Here is a 16,155-nt window from a genome sequence, read left to right as displayed (position 1 = left end):
GGATTTCCCCCCCCCTCCTCAGCAAATCCTCCCTGCCCCCCGCCTCCCGCCCCCACTTTGCGCAACAGCATTCACGACGTACGAGCCTCCCTCGGCTCCCGGGACTTACTAGTCCGTGCTTCGCGCCCTCCCGTCTTTCTAAATCTGGGCGTGCCCGCCCTTGGGGGTGGGTTGGGAGAAGCGGGACCGAGCGCTGTTGTTTGGTCGCTCGGCTCTTAAGAGGCCTCCCCTTTTGCTGACTGCGGCAATACAGCAGCAGGTGTTGAGGGAGGCTGACTGGCTGGAAAGCAGAGTGGTGCTTTCTCCCCCCCTCCCTTCCGAGCCTATGGATATTGCCTGGAAAGTAACATCCAGCTGTCTTGAGGAGGGTTGCTTTAGTCCCAGGCCCATCCTGGGCTGTGTCCCGGAGATAGTTTTTTAAATAAAAAACGCCGAGGCAGGTTTCGAAGCGTTTAAGCGTCGAGCCACATCGGATTGCGCTCTCTGCCACTCCTCCTTGGCTGCCAGGGTGAGGGGCAAACCGCCGCTCGCTACTGCTGTGGTCCTGCCGCAGTTTCTTGCTCTGTGCCATAACGCGCAGAAATCCGAGGAGTGGTTGAGAGGCGAGGGCGAGGAGGCCGAGGACAGAGAGAAATGGGACGGGAGGCGATGCAGGGGCGAAGGGCTGTTTTCCCTCAGGTGCAGGCGAAGATCAGGAGATGGGGAATGGCCTGGAAGGTAGGAAGGACTTTCCACTTCGTGCCCTTCTGCCGCGGCGGGGGGGGGAGGGTCCTTCCCCGAATGTGGTTCTTCTAGAAGAGCCGATCGCATTTCAAAGGAAGAAATCCCATCCTGAAGCAGGTAAGGAACACGATGTCGCTCCTGCTATACCTTGCAGAGGAAGGAAGGAGGGAGGGCTCCGAGGTGGATCACTTCTCTTCTACCCCCGCCGCCGCCGCCGCCGCCTCCTCCTTCTGGGCTGCAAGTTGTGAAGGAAGTCTTGTGGTTTCGTTGCATATGTAAAGCTCTGAATGAAAACAACACACACACAACTCAGCCCGGCAAGCGTCAGTGGCGCCACGGGAAGGTGGTATATCGCCGCCTCTTGTCCTTCCAGCAATTAAGGGCAGGAATGTAGTGGGCCGGCTAGGCCGATCTTCAACACAACCTAGCCGGAGCTACTTATGTACCTGGCGCAGTACGATATGCGACACCAGCCTCCTGTCGATCGAGCCGCCTCGTATCCTGTTTGGTTCAATCGGAGTAGATGCGTACGTTTTCTTTCCCCGTTTCTTTTTGCCTAATTTACAGCGCAGTTCTCATTCACCCAGAAGGAAGTTCTGAGTTGAATGGAACCCACTCTCCTTCTCCTCCTCCCCCCCCCGCCCCATGAGTGTGCATAGGATTGCTGCTACAGTGGAGGATCCGCCTGTTAGGCCTACTAGCGCGACTGTGAGTCGGCTTATCTACGATCCTGTTGTCATTTCTTAAACGCTCCCGTTTTTCTCTGTGTGCCTAAAGGGCAGTCTCAGGGTCGCCACTCTTAAACATCATGATAGAGCTGTTGTGCTCTTAAACTCGTTTTTCCCCAGGGCATATTGGTATAACTCCTTTCTTAGAATTTGGAGGTGTGTTCTCGCTTCAAAGAGGTCATCTCCGATCTTTCCAGTCTTTATTCTTAACAAATGATGTTCCTATTTATCCTCCTTTCCTTTCTCTGAGAGGCACACACATACATTGCAATCCTTAATGTTAATTCTATCTTCCACCCCAGTAATAGCGGGTTTTCTTTAAGTTTCCTTTTGTAAAGTGTGGTAATGGTTTTTGCTTTCATTTCCCTTAACCTACCGAACTCTGCAACTTTTCTTTTACTTATCTCAGGCTCTTTTTGGTTGAAATTAAGAAAATACTCTGCCTTGGCAATGATTTTTTTGTCTTTTGTTAACTTTCTAAATTGCCTATTTGGGGGTTCAGAGTTAAGAATTTGTTGCTGTTTTGAGCATTGGGTTTTCCCCAATGTAAGTTATTAAGACTCTCAAAGGTTTGCAAAACACATCTATGGCTGATAAGAGCAGACTATCCATGCCTCAAAGTACACTTAAGTTTTCTTGCTGCTGGCAAACTTATCTGTTTCTGGAAGTGAGTGTACTATACCTTTATAGAGAAATAGTGGAATGGAGAGGGGGTTAAGCTGCTGTCCAGACACAGACACACATTCATATAGCAAAAGTGCTTCCCCTCTAAATGTGTATTCTTAGAAACAGAACACTCAGCAGTGATGTAGTCAGAACAAATGTAGCCAGGTGAATTAGCTTTTTGGCTGCTGAGTGCTGGACTGTATTTACTTTAAAAAAAGAAGGACCTAACCTGTTGAACTTTATTCTTTAGTACGGCACTAAAGAGAATCATGCAAAAATGAATTTGCATCCTGGATTTCTGGCCATCATGCACCTATGTCAGATTCTTACTGCTCGCCCTCCCTCCCTGTGTGTGTGTGTGGGGGGGAGAGCTATGCATCATTCATGGGAGTAATACTCTTAATTCAGTTCAGAAGAAACTGATTTTCATTCTCAAATGAAGTAAACCACAAAGTTCCAATTAAAAATGGAAGCAAGAGCAAGGGATGGGTTTATGTTGTGGTGTAGAAATAAAACATATCACATAGTAAATTGATCCTGTATGTATACAGTTCTCTCTCTCATTCAGAATTAGCTGTGAAAGTGCTTATTTGATTATCATTTCATTTTCCATGCTGATAACACTGTTAGAGCCGTACTCTCGTTGGCACAGAGTGTTTTTTTAAATACAAAGTTCATATCCACTGTTCTTTCCAAATGAAAGATTGAGGTTATCGGAGCTAACCAGAAAATTACAGTCTTCACTGACTTTCCCCCCTTCAAGTTAAAACACAAAACTAATCTGACTTGGAAAATTCCAGTATCAAAGCATGTACGTTTTAAAAAATGAATGTTTGAGATTCCCACATTAAAAGAGAAGTTCATACTCGGAAGATTGCTCTTTGGATTTAATTGAGAAATTCTAAATCCTGTGCTGAATTTCACACTTCTTGTTGACAGGGGTGACAAAGTTAATTTAGGAGGTTTAACTGAAACTGAAATTAATTTCCACAAGAGCACTTTGAAACGTGCGCTGGTCAAAGTCTAAGGAGTCTTGATTTTATTGGAGTAGCTTGACACATCAGCTTACCTCCCTGACCAAACTCAATGGAACTTAAATGCCCATTAAAGTTTCAGATTTGGGGTATTTGTTTGCTTTGGAGTTCAGGTGGAACTGTCACAGTTCTAATAAATAAACCATTACAGTGCTAAGAATCAGGCTAGCTGGAAAAAGATCTCTTGCTCTTTTCTTTGAATGTTTCTTTTAGAGAGAGCTGGGTTTTTTATTTTTAAGATGAAGGGCCTACTCAATTCTTACTTTAAAATAAGACCTTTTCCTGTGCAGGTTCATCCAATGATGTATCAATAACAGTGACTGTGTTTAAAAGGATTGCTAAGGTCCCATTTTGAAGTCTTTCTCATATTTACTGATGTTTCGTTCTCCTTTTTATGCATGTCACATCTGAAATTGTGTTTATAAGACTAACAGGGAAAGTTACATTTACAAATATCTCAATTCTTTCGCAGTTCTAATATTTTATACAAAATAATTCAGTCTCTTGAAAAATACACACTATCGCATTACAGACAGGTAACCATGTTAGTGCCAGAAATGAGAGTCCTTTACATTTACTGTGCCATTAGCTTCATCAGAAGTCATTCTACAATAAATTCGTTGGTCTGTTAAGATGCCACATGACTCTGTTGTTTTTACTTCCAGGGTAAGGAGAAATATGCTTTTAAGAGTTTAGGAGCAATCCTACAACACACATCTCCCATTTTTCCTTCAGTATATGAACCTTTAACTGTAAAATGGTTATTTAGCTTATATGCAAAAGCTTATGATATTGTAATGCATTGCTAGTTTTACCTATTTTTTAAAACGATATCTGATAATACTAGTAACAGTATTATCTAGTAAAACTGTTGAAACAAGAATATTGAAACATATTGAAACATAAGCATCTGGTTCTTTCCTAGTGAAACCGGTGAAGCATATGCCAGCCTCTAGAATGCTTGTAGGTTTGGGAAGCATGTGAGTATTGAGATAATGGAAAAGGTCTAGATTGAATTGGTTCAAAGTGCTTATTTACAAAAGAATTACACAAAATTGAAGCAAAGTTTGTTTTATAATCAAAGGCTGGAATAATATGAAACAATCCCAGAGTATTCAGGGTCCTGATTATAGCTGGTGAGTATTAAATGTCATACTGTATAGACATGGGAGCATACAACTAAACAACTCTCCCCCACACACGCACACAATACATTGTCCCTTAATATTTATTTTATCGGACCTTTCTAACCTGTGATGCTGAAAAATTAAAGAGGCTTTCATCTGTGAGACATTCTTTAAATGTGTATTTAAAAACATATATACATACTGCTATTTAATTTAAAAACTTCAAAGCAGTTTATAACAAGTAAAAAAAAGCATACAGTAAAAATGATTAAAAATACAGGAATATATTCGTATTATGCCCTGTTTTAAAGTCATAGGCAACTTTTTTTAAAACAACAAGTAGTTTTAAAATAGAAAAGCAGACTTACCTTTCAGTGATCTGCTAAACCATAAATGTGTAGACATTTTCAATTGAAAGCACTGCCCTTTAGGCTAGCCTTCGCCATACCAAGTGTAGGTACATTTTCAAAATTAGATAAATGATTTCCCTTTAAGAGGTTTCTTTGTGGGGAAGGGTTTTATTTCACCCTTTATCTAAGGACTATAGGGTAATGTTTTGGCCTGACAACAACCCTGTGAGGTGGTTTAGATTCAGAGGGAGAAACAAAATGATTTGCCCAAGTTTCCTTGCTTAGGTGGGATTGGAATCTTGTGAGTTCATACTCACATACAATACAGTATCCACTGTGCCAGAATCTGGAAGGGCCTACTAGAATGAAATGCTATCAGTCATGATGCAGGAGAAGAGAATATGTAGCCACTGACACTTGACAAAAATGTGAAAAGGCAAAACTCTTCCTCCAAAATATGAAAATTGATATTTCTGTGGTTAAAGTGTTCACAGAAATTATCTTGTAGCCTAAACTGCGCTCATATGTAGATCTGTTACCTTTTTATTGGTATGTGTTTCTAGCTCATGGTACATGTTTTTCTTCCTTATGATATTTGTCAGAACCAGTGCTGGCCTTAAACAGTTTAACCTCCACTTTCCAGGGCAAGAATATGGTAGATAGGAACTTCTTTTTTGTTCTTCACCAGATGACACAAATGAAATGTGGAGGCAGAATGTGCTGCGTGAACCAATAGTTTTATGTTGCTTTGAGGTGAATCTGGTTCAAGTCCTGAGTACAACAGAAGAAAAGATGGCTTGAAAGAAACCCCCTTAAGACTTGTGAATAGGGATTGGGGAGAAATCCGATTATCAGTTTGTATTTAAAGGTGAACATGCCTAATGTGCACGTTCCAAAACAATATGTAAACCGAAACACAGCATTTTCTGAAATTTGCACTTCTCCAAATTATGCCATGCAGTTCTCCAGCCAAGTAATGTGTACAAAAATGTGTATACTAGGGTAAAGTGTGTATAAAAATGCATATATTTGTGAAAATAACATACAAAAATGCATTGTATTAGGGAAAATTGCTTTGCAAAAATGTATATATTGAGCAAAATTACATAAAATAGATGTGTCAGGATAAATTTGCACTAAAATGCTAATGACTTTTTGTAAGGATTTTTTTTAATTAAAAATTGCAAACTGATGTGGAAAACTGAACTTAAGAGTGGAAAAATGAGAAACAGATAAATTGAAACCGACAGTTTCATCCATTGCTACCTGCAAACCCCAGTTAGTCACACTGACCTTTCTATACCAATATACAAATATTGCATATGTTTTTTGCAAACTATTTAAATAGAAAATAGTTTTCTATCCCACAGTCCAGTCTCAAAGACCGTCTACCTGCCCCTCCCTATAATTTAAAAAAACCTCACCTTGGTTTTAAGAAAATATTTTCTATGCTGATGACAAACTATTTGGGATCAAAATTGGCAAACAAATGCCATTAATGAAAATTACTAGATTACCTCCATGCATGTGACAGCATTAAAAAAGACTGGTCTGAACTAGGACTTTCACACAATGAACTGTCAGTTGTTTTCATTATGGCAGTGGCTGAAAAAAGGGTCGCCATGATCACTGATGGCTCACCAATGCTAATTTGAAACCCACGAACCTGATTGTTGTGCCAAAGACCAGCTTCCAAATGTAATATTTAGAACTCCAACTCCCATCAGCCCCAGCCAGCATGGCCAGTAGTCAGGGATGATTGGAGTTATAGTTCAAAGCGTTTGGAGGGCACCTGCCACTGAATGTCAAAAGAGAAAATATGTTATCACCACTGTGGGTAGAGACATCAGATGCTTTTCTGATTTCTGTACACAGCTAACAGTTTAGATGTAAGAACTTTGAAGAACAGGCAAACATACCACCAGCCAAGGGAGTATCCATCATCAGGAAGAGGAAGGACATCGGTATAGAGATGCCATTTTCATAGCAGCCACATGTATATAATAATGCCTAGTTCCAGTCTATCATGCTGAACTAAACTATGGCTAGTGTGAATGTGTGGGCTCCAGGAGATGAGGTTGCAGCAACTTTGCTACTTCCTGGTCATGCTGCTGTGCTCGGCCATGCATTGTCTGAACCCAGTCATGGTTTAGTACTCTCTAGACTAGGTGTGGGGAAACTTTGGCACTCCAGATGGTGCCGAATTACGGCTCCCATCATCCCTGGCCATTGGGCATACTTGCTAGGGCAGATGGGAGTTGTACTTCAGCAACATCTGAAGAGCCAAAGGTCCCCTACACCTGCTCTAGTCTAACCATGAACTGTAACCAAGATTTGGCCTACCATTTATGGCTCATGGTTTGTCCAGGAGAGCTAAACCACAAGTCCAGGTTTGGACAGCATGGTAAGGCTTAGCTCAGCGCAACAGCAAAATGTCTGGGAAGGAGCAAAGCAGCTGTGATCTCCTCTCCTGGAGCCCGCATGCTCAGACATTCCATTCTAAACCATGGTTTGGTTTGGCTTAGCATAATGTGTGGACCTGGCCAATATTTAGCTCCTGTCAAACAGTGTAATCCAAATCCTTTTTATTCTTTTAAGAGAGGAGGGAAAGGGGTTAGATATGGGTGGAGATATCTCTCCACTCAGGCCTGTTGGCCTCTGCTGTCTCCTGTCACCTGTGGAGTGACACCGGCAACATTCCAGCTTGAGAGAACTTCCCCTTCTGCTTGCCAAATGTGCAAATGATATCCCTGCAAGTAGCAGCCATTGGAAAGCCCTGAAATGGGGTATTCTGAGGTCAGGGATGGCTGAGCAGCAGCTAGGGTTATAAGTACTCTTGACATATATTGAGTTCTTCTTCCAATATATCTTGAATGTGTTCCAAATTGTTTTCAGCCCTGCCCCTTCCATGAAATGGTGCTCCCAAGGCTAAGACTGAAGCCCAAAAAGAATTCATATCCCTTTACTAAAATCAGTGATGGTATCCCAATAATTGCTTAAGTTCATGCAAGAAGCTTATGGTAGCCTAGTGAGAATCTTGGTTTTCCCCCCTCTTTGAACAGCTGACTCCCATGCCATCTCTCAAACTGCTTTTGTGTATTTCCTCCATTTCAAAACAGTTTGCTATTGTGAACTATTGTGTGTGGGGGAGTGGGATGGGGGCGTTCTTATTAGAGGAAAAAAATGAAGATGAAGCACTCTTCAGTTGATGCAATTTGTTTCATAGCTCTTACGATCCGGGCTCTGGACTTTAACTGCAGATCTGCACTATTGAAGCTGGAAAGTGACACAATTGTTCTTAGAAAAGTTGAAGGTGGTACAACAGAGGCATCATTGCCCATGGTAGATACACTCATCCCATTACCATCACTGTTCAGAGGTTTTGCAGCTCTGGGTTGCTTTGAAAAATCTGCAAGACTTGTTTGACCAGACACGACTATGGGATAAAAGAAAACTACAGACAATGATACCTCTATTATACCAATTTAAACTCCTACAACAAGAAAAAAAGGAAAAAAAGCTTTTGTCTGTCTCCAGGCGGGTTCCCATGAGCATCCATAAGTATGTATAAGCAGCTACACTCCAAACATATGCCCCTATATAAACAGCTGGTACAGGGACAAATCACTTTCCTGCTAGGTATAGTGATATTTTGCCCGAATTTGAGCAACCCTGCCTATCTCATTTAATTAAGCAAGTTAGAGAGTTATGCTGATCGCTAGTGATCATTTACTGATAAATTTTTGTACTGTAAATACAATCAATATATTATATGTAATCTTTCCAAGTGGGCTTTCAGGGCTAGCTGATCCCTTATATCCCTGCCTGATCACTAAGATATTTGAGCGAGTCTCTGTTAGTGATCTCCCATGTTTCAGATGCACTTGCCACCACCAGAAGCCATGCATTCAATATTGGGGGCCCAGTCATGTGGAACTCCCAGCTGAGATCAGACAGGCCCTCTCCCTGCTGACCTTCAGGTGCTTGACAACAGACTTTCCTATTTCATCAGGCATTTTAAGGTAGTTTTCTTTGTTCTTATGATGCACTTTGATTGTTCTTATTCTTTATATTATTTTTCTCTTTTTAACATTTATGTATACCACTTAAAAATTCTGAATATTATGCAGTGTATATATAAATACCAGAAAGAATAAAAGTAAAAAGATGTAACTAAATTTTTCCATAAAGTGAATGTATAAACCCAATTATTTCTTCTTTGAAGGTTTGCAACTTCATCGTGTTTCATGTTGCAGCTCCAAGTCTCTGGAATAAATTACTAACTGAAATGAGATAGGCACCTAGTATGATGATGTTTAGGCGCCTGTTGAAGACATTTTTGTTTAGGAAGGCTTTCCCTGAGGTATAACCCAGTTATTTATGAGATAGCAATTTTATAGCTGATTATTATTATTATTATTATTTTGGAATTTGTGTCGATGGTTTGGGGAGTTTGTTGAATTGGTTTGATTGTTTTTAGAGTTTGTGTTTATGTGTTTTATTCTGTTTTTATATTGTTCTCTGCTTCAGTGGCTTTATGCTGGGAAGTCGTCTAGTGTTTCCCAACCTTTTTTTTATTTTTTTGTTGCTGGACTACAGTCCCCATAATTCCTGACTATTGGCCATGCTTGCTGGGGCTAATGGGAGTTGTAGTCCAGCAACAAAAAAATAAAAAGAGGTTGGGAAAATACATTTGTATAATAATAATAATAACTTCAGTCAGGCTTATTTCCAAGTATTCGCAGGACTGCAGTCCTTAGAGAATCCTAATTAACAGTGTACTTTTTAATTTTTAAGAATAATCAATCAATCAATCAATCAATCAAAACTACCCTTAAGGACAATCCCAATAAAATGTAGAAATGTAGAGTGGAAGGCCAACAGTATAAAAACAGCCTATCTACATTGCTGCTACACTGTAACACCTATATAGATTTCACTGGGATTATAAACAGGGCTCAAAACACTTTTTGATTTCCCCATGCTGTTGATCACATTGTGTGAGTTATTCCAAGCCAGTACTTTAAATGTGCCTTTTCTCTTTTTCTGTGTGTGCAAAAGTAGTGGGAAAGGCTGCAAAACAACTAGAACAGTCCTAGAAAATTTTATGTGCCATTTGACCATCCTGCTAAAATTATGAGTGTGATTTTGTTTCTCCTGAAAAAGAAAATACAGAATAGAACTAGTCCATGTTAAGATTAAGAGTCAGCCATTAACTACACTGGGATCATGTTATTTGTTTTAAAATCAACTTAAAAGAAAAGCTGCAATAAAAAACTGAATTATACTTATCTAAAAATCTCTCCATTGGTGATATAATTTGCCACATTTTACATGCGAGTTTGAAGGATTATTTCACAATAATCTATTAAAAGTATTCTGGTATCAAGCCCACCAGTTTTTAATTGCTTACTTACCACATGGAGGTTGCAGTTGCAAGCATACCTACTTGGAAGTAAGTCCAACAGAAAAACTTCCTTCAGAGTTACCATGGAGGTTTTGAGCCTGGTGCTAACCAATTTCTCTTGCTATAAAAAGGTTCGCTGCACTCATTTTATAGTAACAGATAATTTTGCCAAGATAACAAGTATATCAAACTGAAAGGTACTGGACGTGCAAATTCCTCACTCAGGAGGCACACCCATTATTTTTCACAAAAGAGATGAGGGGAAGATTGACATTCTGATTTTATTTTATTTTTTAAAATAGCCTGAAATGCTTCACCTGGGCTTAGGCTGCAGGCCTATGGAGTAACCTAGGATTGGGCCCCACTGAATGCAGTAGAACTTACTTCCAAGTAAGTATGCATTGGATTGTGCAGTCAAGCTGCTTCATTTTCAAAACGAGTTGCCAGAGCAAGTCTTCCAGCAGTAGTATTAATGGAAGGAAAGAGTGACCAGCCTTGTCAGCAGTTATTGATGCACATGACCTGTCACTGAGTTTCATGCAAGGAGGCTGGATTCTGTTCAGGATTAAAGTAGAAAAAGCCTCAATTATTTTGGGTGAGGTGAAGAACAACCAGTGCATAATCTACTGAGAACCCCTAAAAAGCCAAATAAGACTCTGGGACCTTTTGCTTGAATTCCCTGACAAGCATTAGCCTAAAGGGGTCAGTTGCTATTATAATTTTTTCTATACTGTACAGTTGTGTAAGTAAGGCTACAATCCAGTACATGTCTACTCAGAAGTAAGCTCCATTGGGTTTAATGGGACTTAATTCCCAAGTTAGTATGTATTAGATTGCAGCCTAAGTACCTAATAGTGTGGAGGAAAATAATATGAACTGAGCTATCAGCATGGCAAGCTGTTAGGAGACCCCTATTCCCCTCAATAAGTTACAACTCCCAAAGTGGTTTCTCAACTGCTCTTCCCAGAGAAAACTGGGGATTTTAGCCTGTGAGGGGAATAAAGGTGCTGAGAAGACCCCTAACAAGCAGCAGTTCCCAAGATTCTTTGGGGGAAGCCATGTTACAGTCGTATCATAGTACTTTAAATGTATAATACAGATTTGGCCTTGGACTCAGTTGACAAATGTATGGGGGGGGGAACTGGGGGGGAGTAAAAATGGGGTAGAATATACATAGTGCTATTTATTTGTAGGAAGGCAGTGTTCTCATGGCTCACAGATAATGCTCAGTAATTGTATTATTATTTATTAATTTATATACCCCTTAATGGCAAAATAAGGTTCTCAGTGCTTTACAAAGTATAACAACCAATTAAACAAACATTAAAATATAAGCATTCATAATCAAAATACACAATAAAACAATCCTATTAAAACAACACAGCAATTAAAACAGGATACTCAGGGCAAGTATCTGAACTTCTTTTTACTTGGGTGTACTTAATGCCTTTCCCCCACATAAACGAGAAAGATAATAGTTCTCAGAATTCTTAATTTTGAGTCCATTGTCTACTTTTCTTTGAGAATGAAAATCCATTCAAGAATAGTTCTTGAGAGTCATAAGCAGATGTGGTTTTTCCAGAAAATGTTGACTTGGAAATTTTTCCTGTGCAAATTAGGGGGTGATGTAATTTAGCATGTTTATTTTGCATGTATTCAGTAAGCAAAGCTAAAAACCTTTGAAAGTGCCAAGCTTGCCTAATAATGTATTTGTAATTGGTATCCCTTTATTATTACCAATGAACTTGTGGGATGGAAAATTTTCTGTTTCATATCACTGGAAACAGAATGTGGGTCACCCAGAACAGTTTCTGATACTGGTATTGCAGCACCCCCATAACTCTAACATTTAACTATCTGATGCCTGTTGGACAATGAGACCAATGACTGGGTAGAGCAAGTGGAAGAAAATGAACCCTGGATAATTGACATACATCCATTTTCATCTTGGGATAAGTTACAATGTGCTTTACTTGGAACTGGGCAAAAGTAACTGTTCACTACAAGCAGTAACTTCAGAACAGTTTGTGACAGTACCCTCTGGCATTCCAGTGCCATCTATACAAAAACTATTGCTTTGGGATATCCCAAGTATTCCCAGTTTCTGTGTGTGTGCTTTTTAAAAAAAGACCCACAGTGTCCAGAACCAGTGCAGGATAGTCTTTTTCAAGTTGGTTGTAGCTTCTCTAACTCAGGTTTAGCTACTTAGATAGATATGACAATAAAACCAGATGTCTGGGGAAATTGTGTAACTCCTTTGCCCATGCCATAGCTGCTGTTTTTTAATGAGCTTCTGCATCTCCAGTATAATATGTACCTGCATGTGTACCACATGTGCACCATGCAATATATACAGCATCCTCATTTAAGGAGTTTCTCTGGGGACTACTAGAAGAGCAGCTACTGAGCACGGGGATTTCTGAGTAACAGAACTGAGCTGCCACCAGGAATGGAAAGATCTGTCGATTTCAGTACTCTGTTTCTCATTTTTCCAATCTTAAATTCAGTTCTCCATATTTCTGAAGCAATTTGTGGGTTTTTAAAAAAAAAAATTCTCCAGCATTTAGTGAGAATTTATCCTACTAAACACATCTTTGTTTGATTACCATACATATTATTGCAAGCAATTTCTTCTAATATACTGTATTTTCACTAATATATTCATGTTCATGACCACTTTCCCCTAATATAAGCATATTTGCAAACATTGCTTCATTGGAGAACTGCATCGCAAAATTTGGATAAGTGAAAATTTCAAAGGATGGCTCTGTTTCGGTTCTCATGTTTTGGAAACTGCAAATTTGACAAAGTCTGCTTTAAATGTGAACTCAGTCAGATATCTCCCCCATCTCTAGCTGCCACAAACACAAAAATAATTATTTGTTACCCCAGGTTTTCTTCATTTCAGAACCTAAGTTAGATGTGTGTGTGTGTCATTTTGTTGTTGCTGTTGTTAAATCACTGGAAGTCAGAAATCTTTAATGATCTACTGTAGATCCCAGTCTATCTTATGCCCACCCCTGATCTAGACCATCCTTCGAGATTAAGAGTGGATTTAGGGAACTAAAAGGACAATTTTTAGAAAACAAATAAAAAATGTGGTTTTGTTCTAAATGCTCTGCCTCATCATATCCAGGATCAAGAACCTAGTTTCCTGCCTCTTAGTTCAGCCCATATCTCAAAGGTATTTCAGGACCCCTTGAACTTTCAAAGTGATTGCAGCTGAGTAGAGCAGTCAGATTGAGTGGACGTCATTCTCAGCCATCCCTAAAAATAACAAATCAACCTATGTGCCTCTGCAACCTCAGTTGTTAAGCTAAATCTACCTTGGATTTGTAGATGTCCCTGGAATCCTGCCTTTTAGGGGATTGTGCTAGGCAACATTTTCAGCACATTATTTTCTGTGTTTGATATTTTTGCTGCATATAAGCTGCCTGGTGAGGTCTTTTTAAAAGGTTGGGTATAAAATGCATTAACAGTTAAAAACATTATCAGAAAAACAAGTCCCACTGTGTTCTTTTCAGCACAGTCCTATGCCTGTTTACTCAGATGTAAGCCCTACTATGTTCAGTGGGGCTTAGTCCCTATTACAGCCTTTCCCAACCGGTGTGCCTCCAGATGTTGTTGGACCACAACTCCCATCAGCCTCAGCCATTGGCAATGCTGGCTGAGGCTGATGGGAGTTGTGGTCCAACAACATCTGGAGGCACACTGGTTGGGAAAGGCTGCCCTAGTAAGTATTTTTAGAATTGTAGCCGGTATGCTCTTACAAAGAAGGGAAGGAGCCATTTGAATTTTTGGCTATGCTCTTAACCGTAGTAAAGATCCTTCAATGTTTTGCTTGTAGTGTGAGTTCAGCAAGTTGCAATTCTGAATTGTTAGGCTGCAGAGAAGATGAGGCTGTATTAAAAAAATATTTCTCCTCTTCCCCCTCTTCTAACCAGCAATTGTTGTGTAAGCCCTTCTCTAAGCAGGTTTTGACAACTGCACTCTTAGAATGCCAGCGGCAGAATGTGAGGGCTCTCACAGATGATGATACCATTTATAGAGCTAAACTGGGGGGGGTTGACAGTGGGGAACATCTCCAGGAGAGCCAATCTGGGTGCAGACACAACTTTAGGGAAATGCTTCACCACAATAATTGTAGAAGCCTTGTTAACGTATGAGGTCTGAATGTGCACACACTGGGCTGATTACTGACATAGGATAGTCCTGAAGGATTTTCACATTTAGAAAGCAGAAAGAAAGAAAAAGTGGTGGGTTTTTTTGGTAAATATCCTCCATCTCAATATATACATCCCTCATACGACGGTGACATCATCCCTGCTTTTATTTTCTTTGATCTGTGCTGTCTTAAAAATTTAATAAGCTGTTGCACATCTGTAGTTTAATTAAATTTCATTTTTAATACCTTGTAATGTAATGGAATCAACACACATTCTGTGGGTGCCTACCATGAACAAGTATAATGTTTGGAAAGCAGGCAGGTGGAAATGAAGGGAACTTAAAAAGGAGGCCTGAAAATATTTTCTGCTGAAAATTATCCTTCTATAGTTGATGTTCTCCATTCATTCATATTTACGGGGAAGGACTTTTACTCAGAACACCTCATCCAGTGATAAAACAATAATTGAAAATAAGGTACTCCTCTGGGAAAATATACAGACCTTTGAAAAAAGAGAAATTTATTTCCTCCTCAGTCCTTGAGAAATGTTGCCACTTTTAATTAAGTAATAAAAACAATAGATACTTAATCAACAAGGCTGGAGTGTGCCTCCCCCCAGAACTAGAATATATTGGCTTAGATCCAGATTAACCATTAAATGGCTACTCAGAAAGAAGTTCTATTGATTAAATAGGACTTATTTCCAGGTAAGTGAGTTTAGGATTGCAGGCTCACTCATTATGAATCTGACTATCATTGTGGGATCCATAGGCATATTTTATTTTGCCCATCCAAAAGTCTCTAGAGATCCACAATCTGTGTTACCTACAAACTGAGCAGTGGTGATTTTTACAGGCATACTGTTTGTTGTGTTTTAAAATACATGTGCACACCAGTAATTGTAGCATGAATCATTCTCTGAAAAGTTTGTTCTTGCTGAATTGACTGATATGGGCCACATTCACACCGTTCATTTATTTCAGTATTATTCCACTTCAAACAGTCATGGCTTCCTCCAAAGAATCCTGGGAAGTGTAGTTTTTGAAGAGTGCTGAGAGTTATTAGGAGACTCCTATACTTCTCACAGAGTTACAATTCCCTGAGTGATTTAACAGTTGGTCCCTCTTCCCAAAGAACTCTGAAAATAGTGGAAATAATGTATGGTGTGAATGTGACCAATGCCTGCCACTAAAAAGACTTTGTCATGTTTTAACTATATTATTCTATGTAGTGTTTTCTTTTATCTGTTATAGATAATGAAAAATCTTAATACCTTGGTGGGGAAGGGGAACTATATTCTGTTAATACATAGATGTGGGGGTTCCTTCTTGAAACATGATTTTTCTAATTATTATTGTAAGTTACCCTGGCAATATTTATATTGAAGGGTGGCAAATCAGTATGGAATACTTTATTTTCAAAGCATTGTGCTAATAAAAGCATTAGAATTGCCCTGGAGATCTACCTGATTTAGTTTTTGTTGTGGGTGGAGTGCAGAAATGTTTCCTTATTGGGAGTGAAACACAGCGGAGTAGAGCTTTGAGGGTTTGTCACAATGTGACTGCTTTAGTGATATCTGGCTTCCCTTTATACTCTGTCAGCCTTTCCCAACCAGTGTGCCTCCAGATGTTGGACCACAACTTCCATCAGCCTCAGCCATTGGCAATGCTGGCTGAAGCTAATGGGAGTTGTGGTCCAACAACATCTGGAGGCACACTGGTTGGGAAAGGCTGCTCTATGTGAACATGGACTCCCAGAGCCAGGATCCTTGAGTCTTCCTAGAAATTTATAAGATTTGTTTCCATAACTATCGGGGCAGTGTTTGGGGGGCAATGATATTGTCATGCTTTTATTACCTGATGGACATTGATGTGGGAGAACACATGCTCTGTATGCAAGAAGCCCTATGTTTAATCAATGGCACTTGTCCTTAAAGGATTTTTGATGGGAGCTGA

General features: G+C 39.8%; 1 pseudogene; it reads right to left on the bottom strand.

The window, feature by feature from the left end:
- Positions 1 to 417: 417 nt before the first annotated feature.
- Positions 418 to 16,155, bottom strand: part of LOC133376769 (uncharacterized) — a 77,689-nt pseudogene continuing 61,951 nt past the window's right edge.

This window comes from Rhineura floridana, chromosome 1 (assembly GCF_030035675.1).
Source record: "Rhineura floridana isolate rRhiFlo1 chromosome 1, rRhiFlo1.hap2, whole genome shotgun sequence".
Lineage (NCBI taxonomy): Eukaryota > Metazoa > Chordata > Lepidosauria > Squamata > Rhineuridae > Rhineura > Rhineura floridana.
Note: the sequence above shows the minus strand (reverse complement) of the source record. Positions and strands in the feature narration are given on the sequence as shown.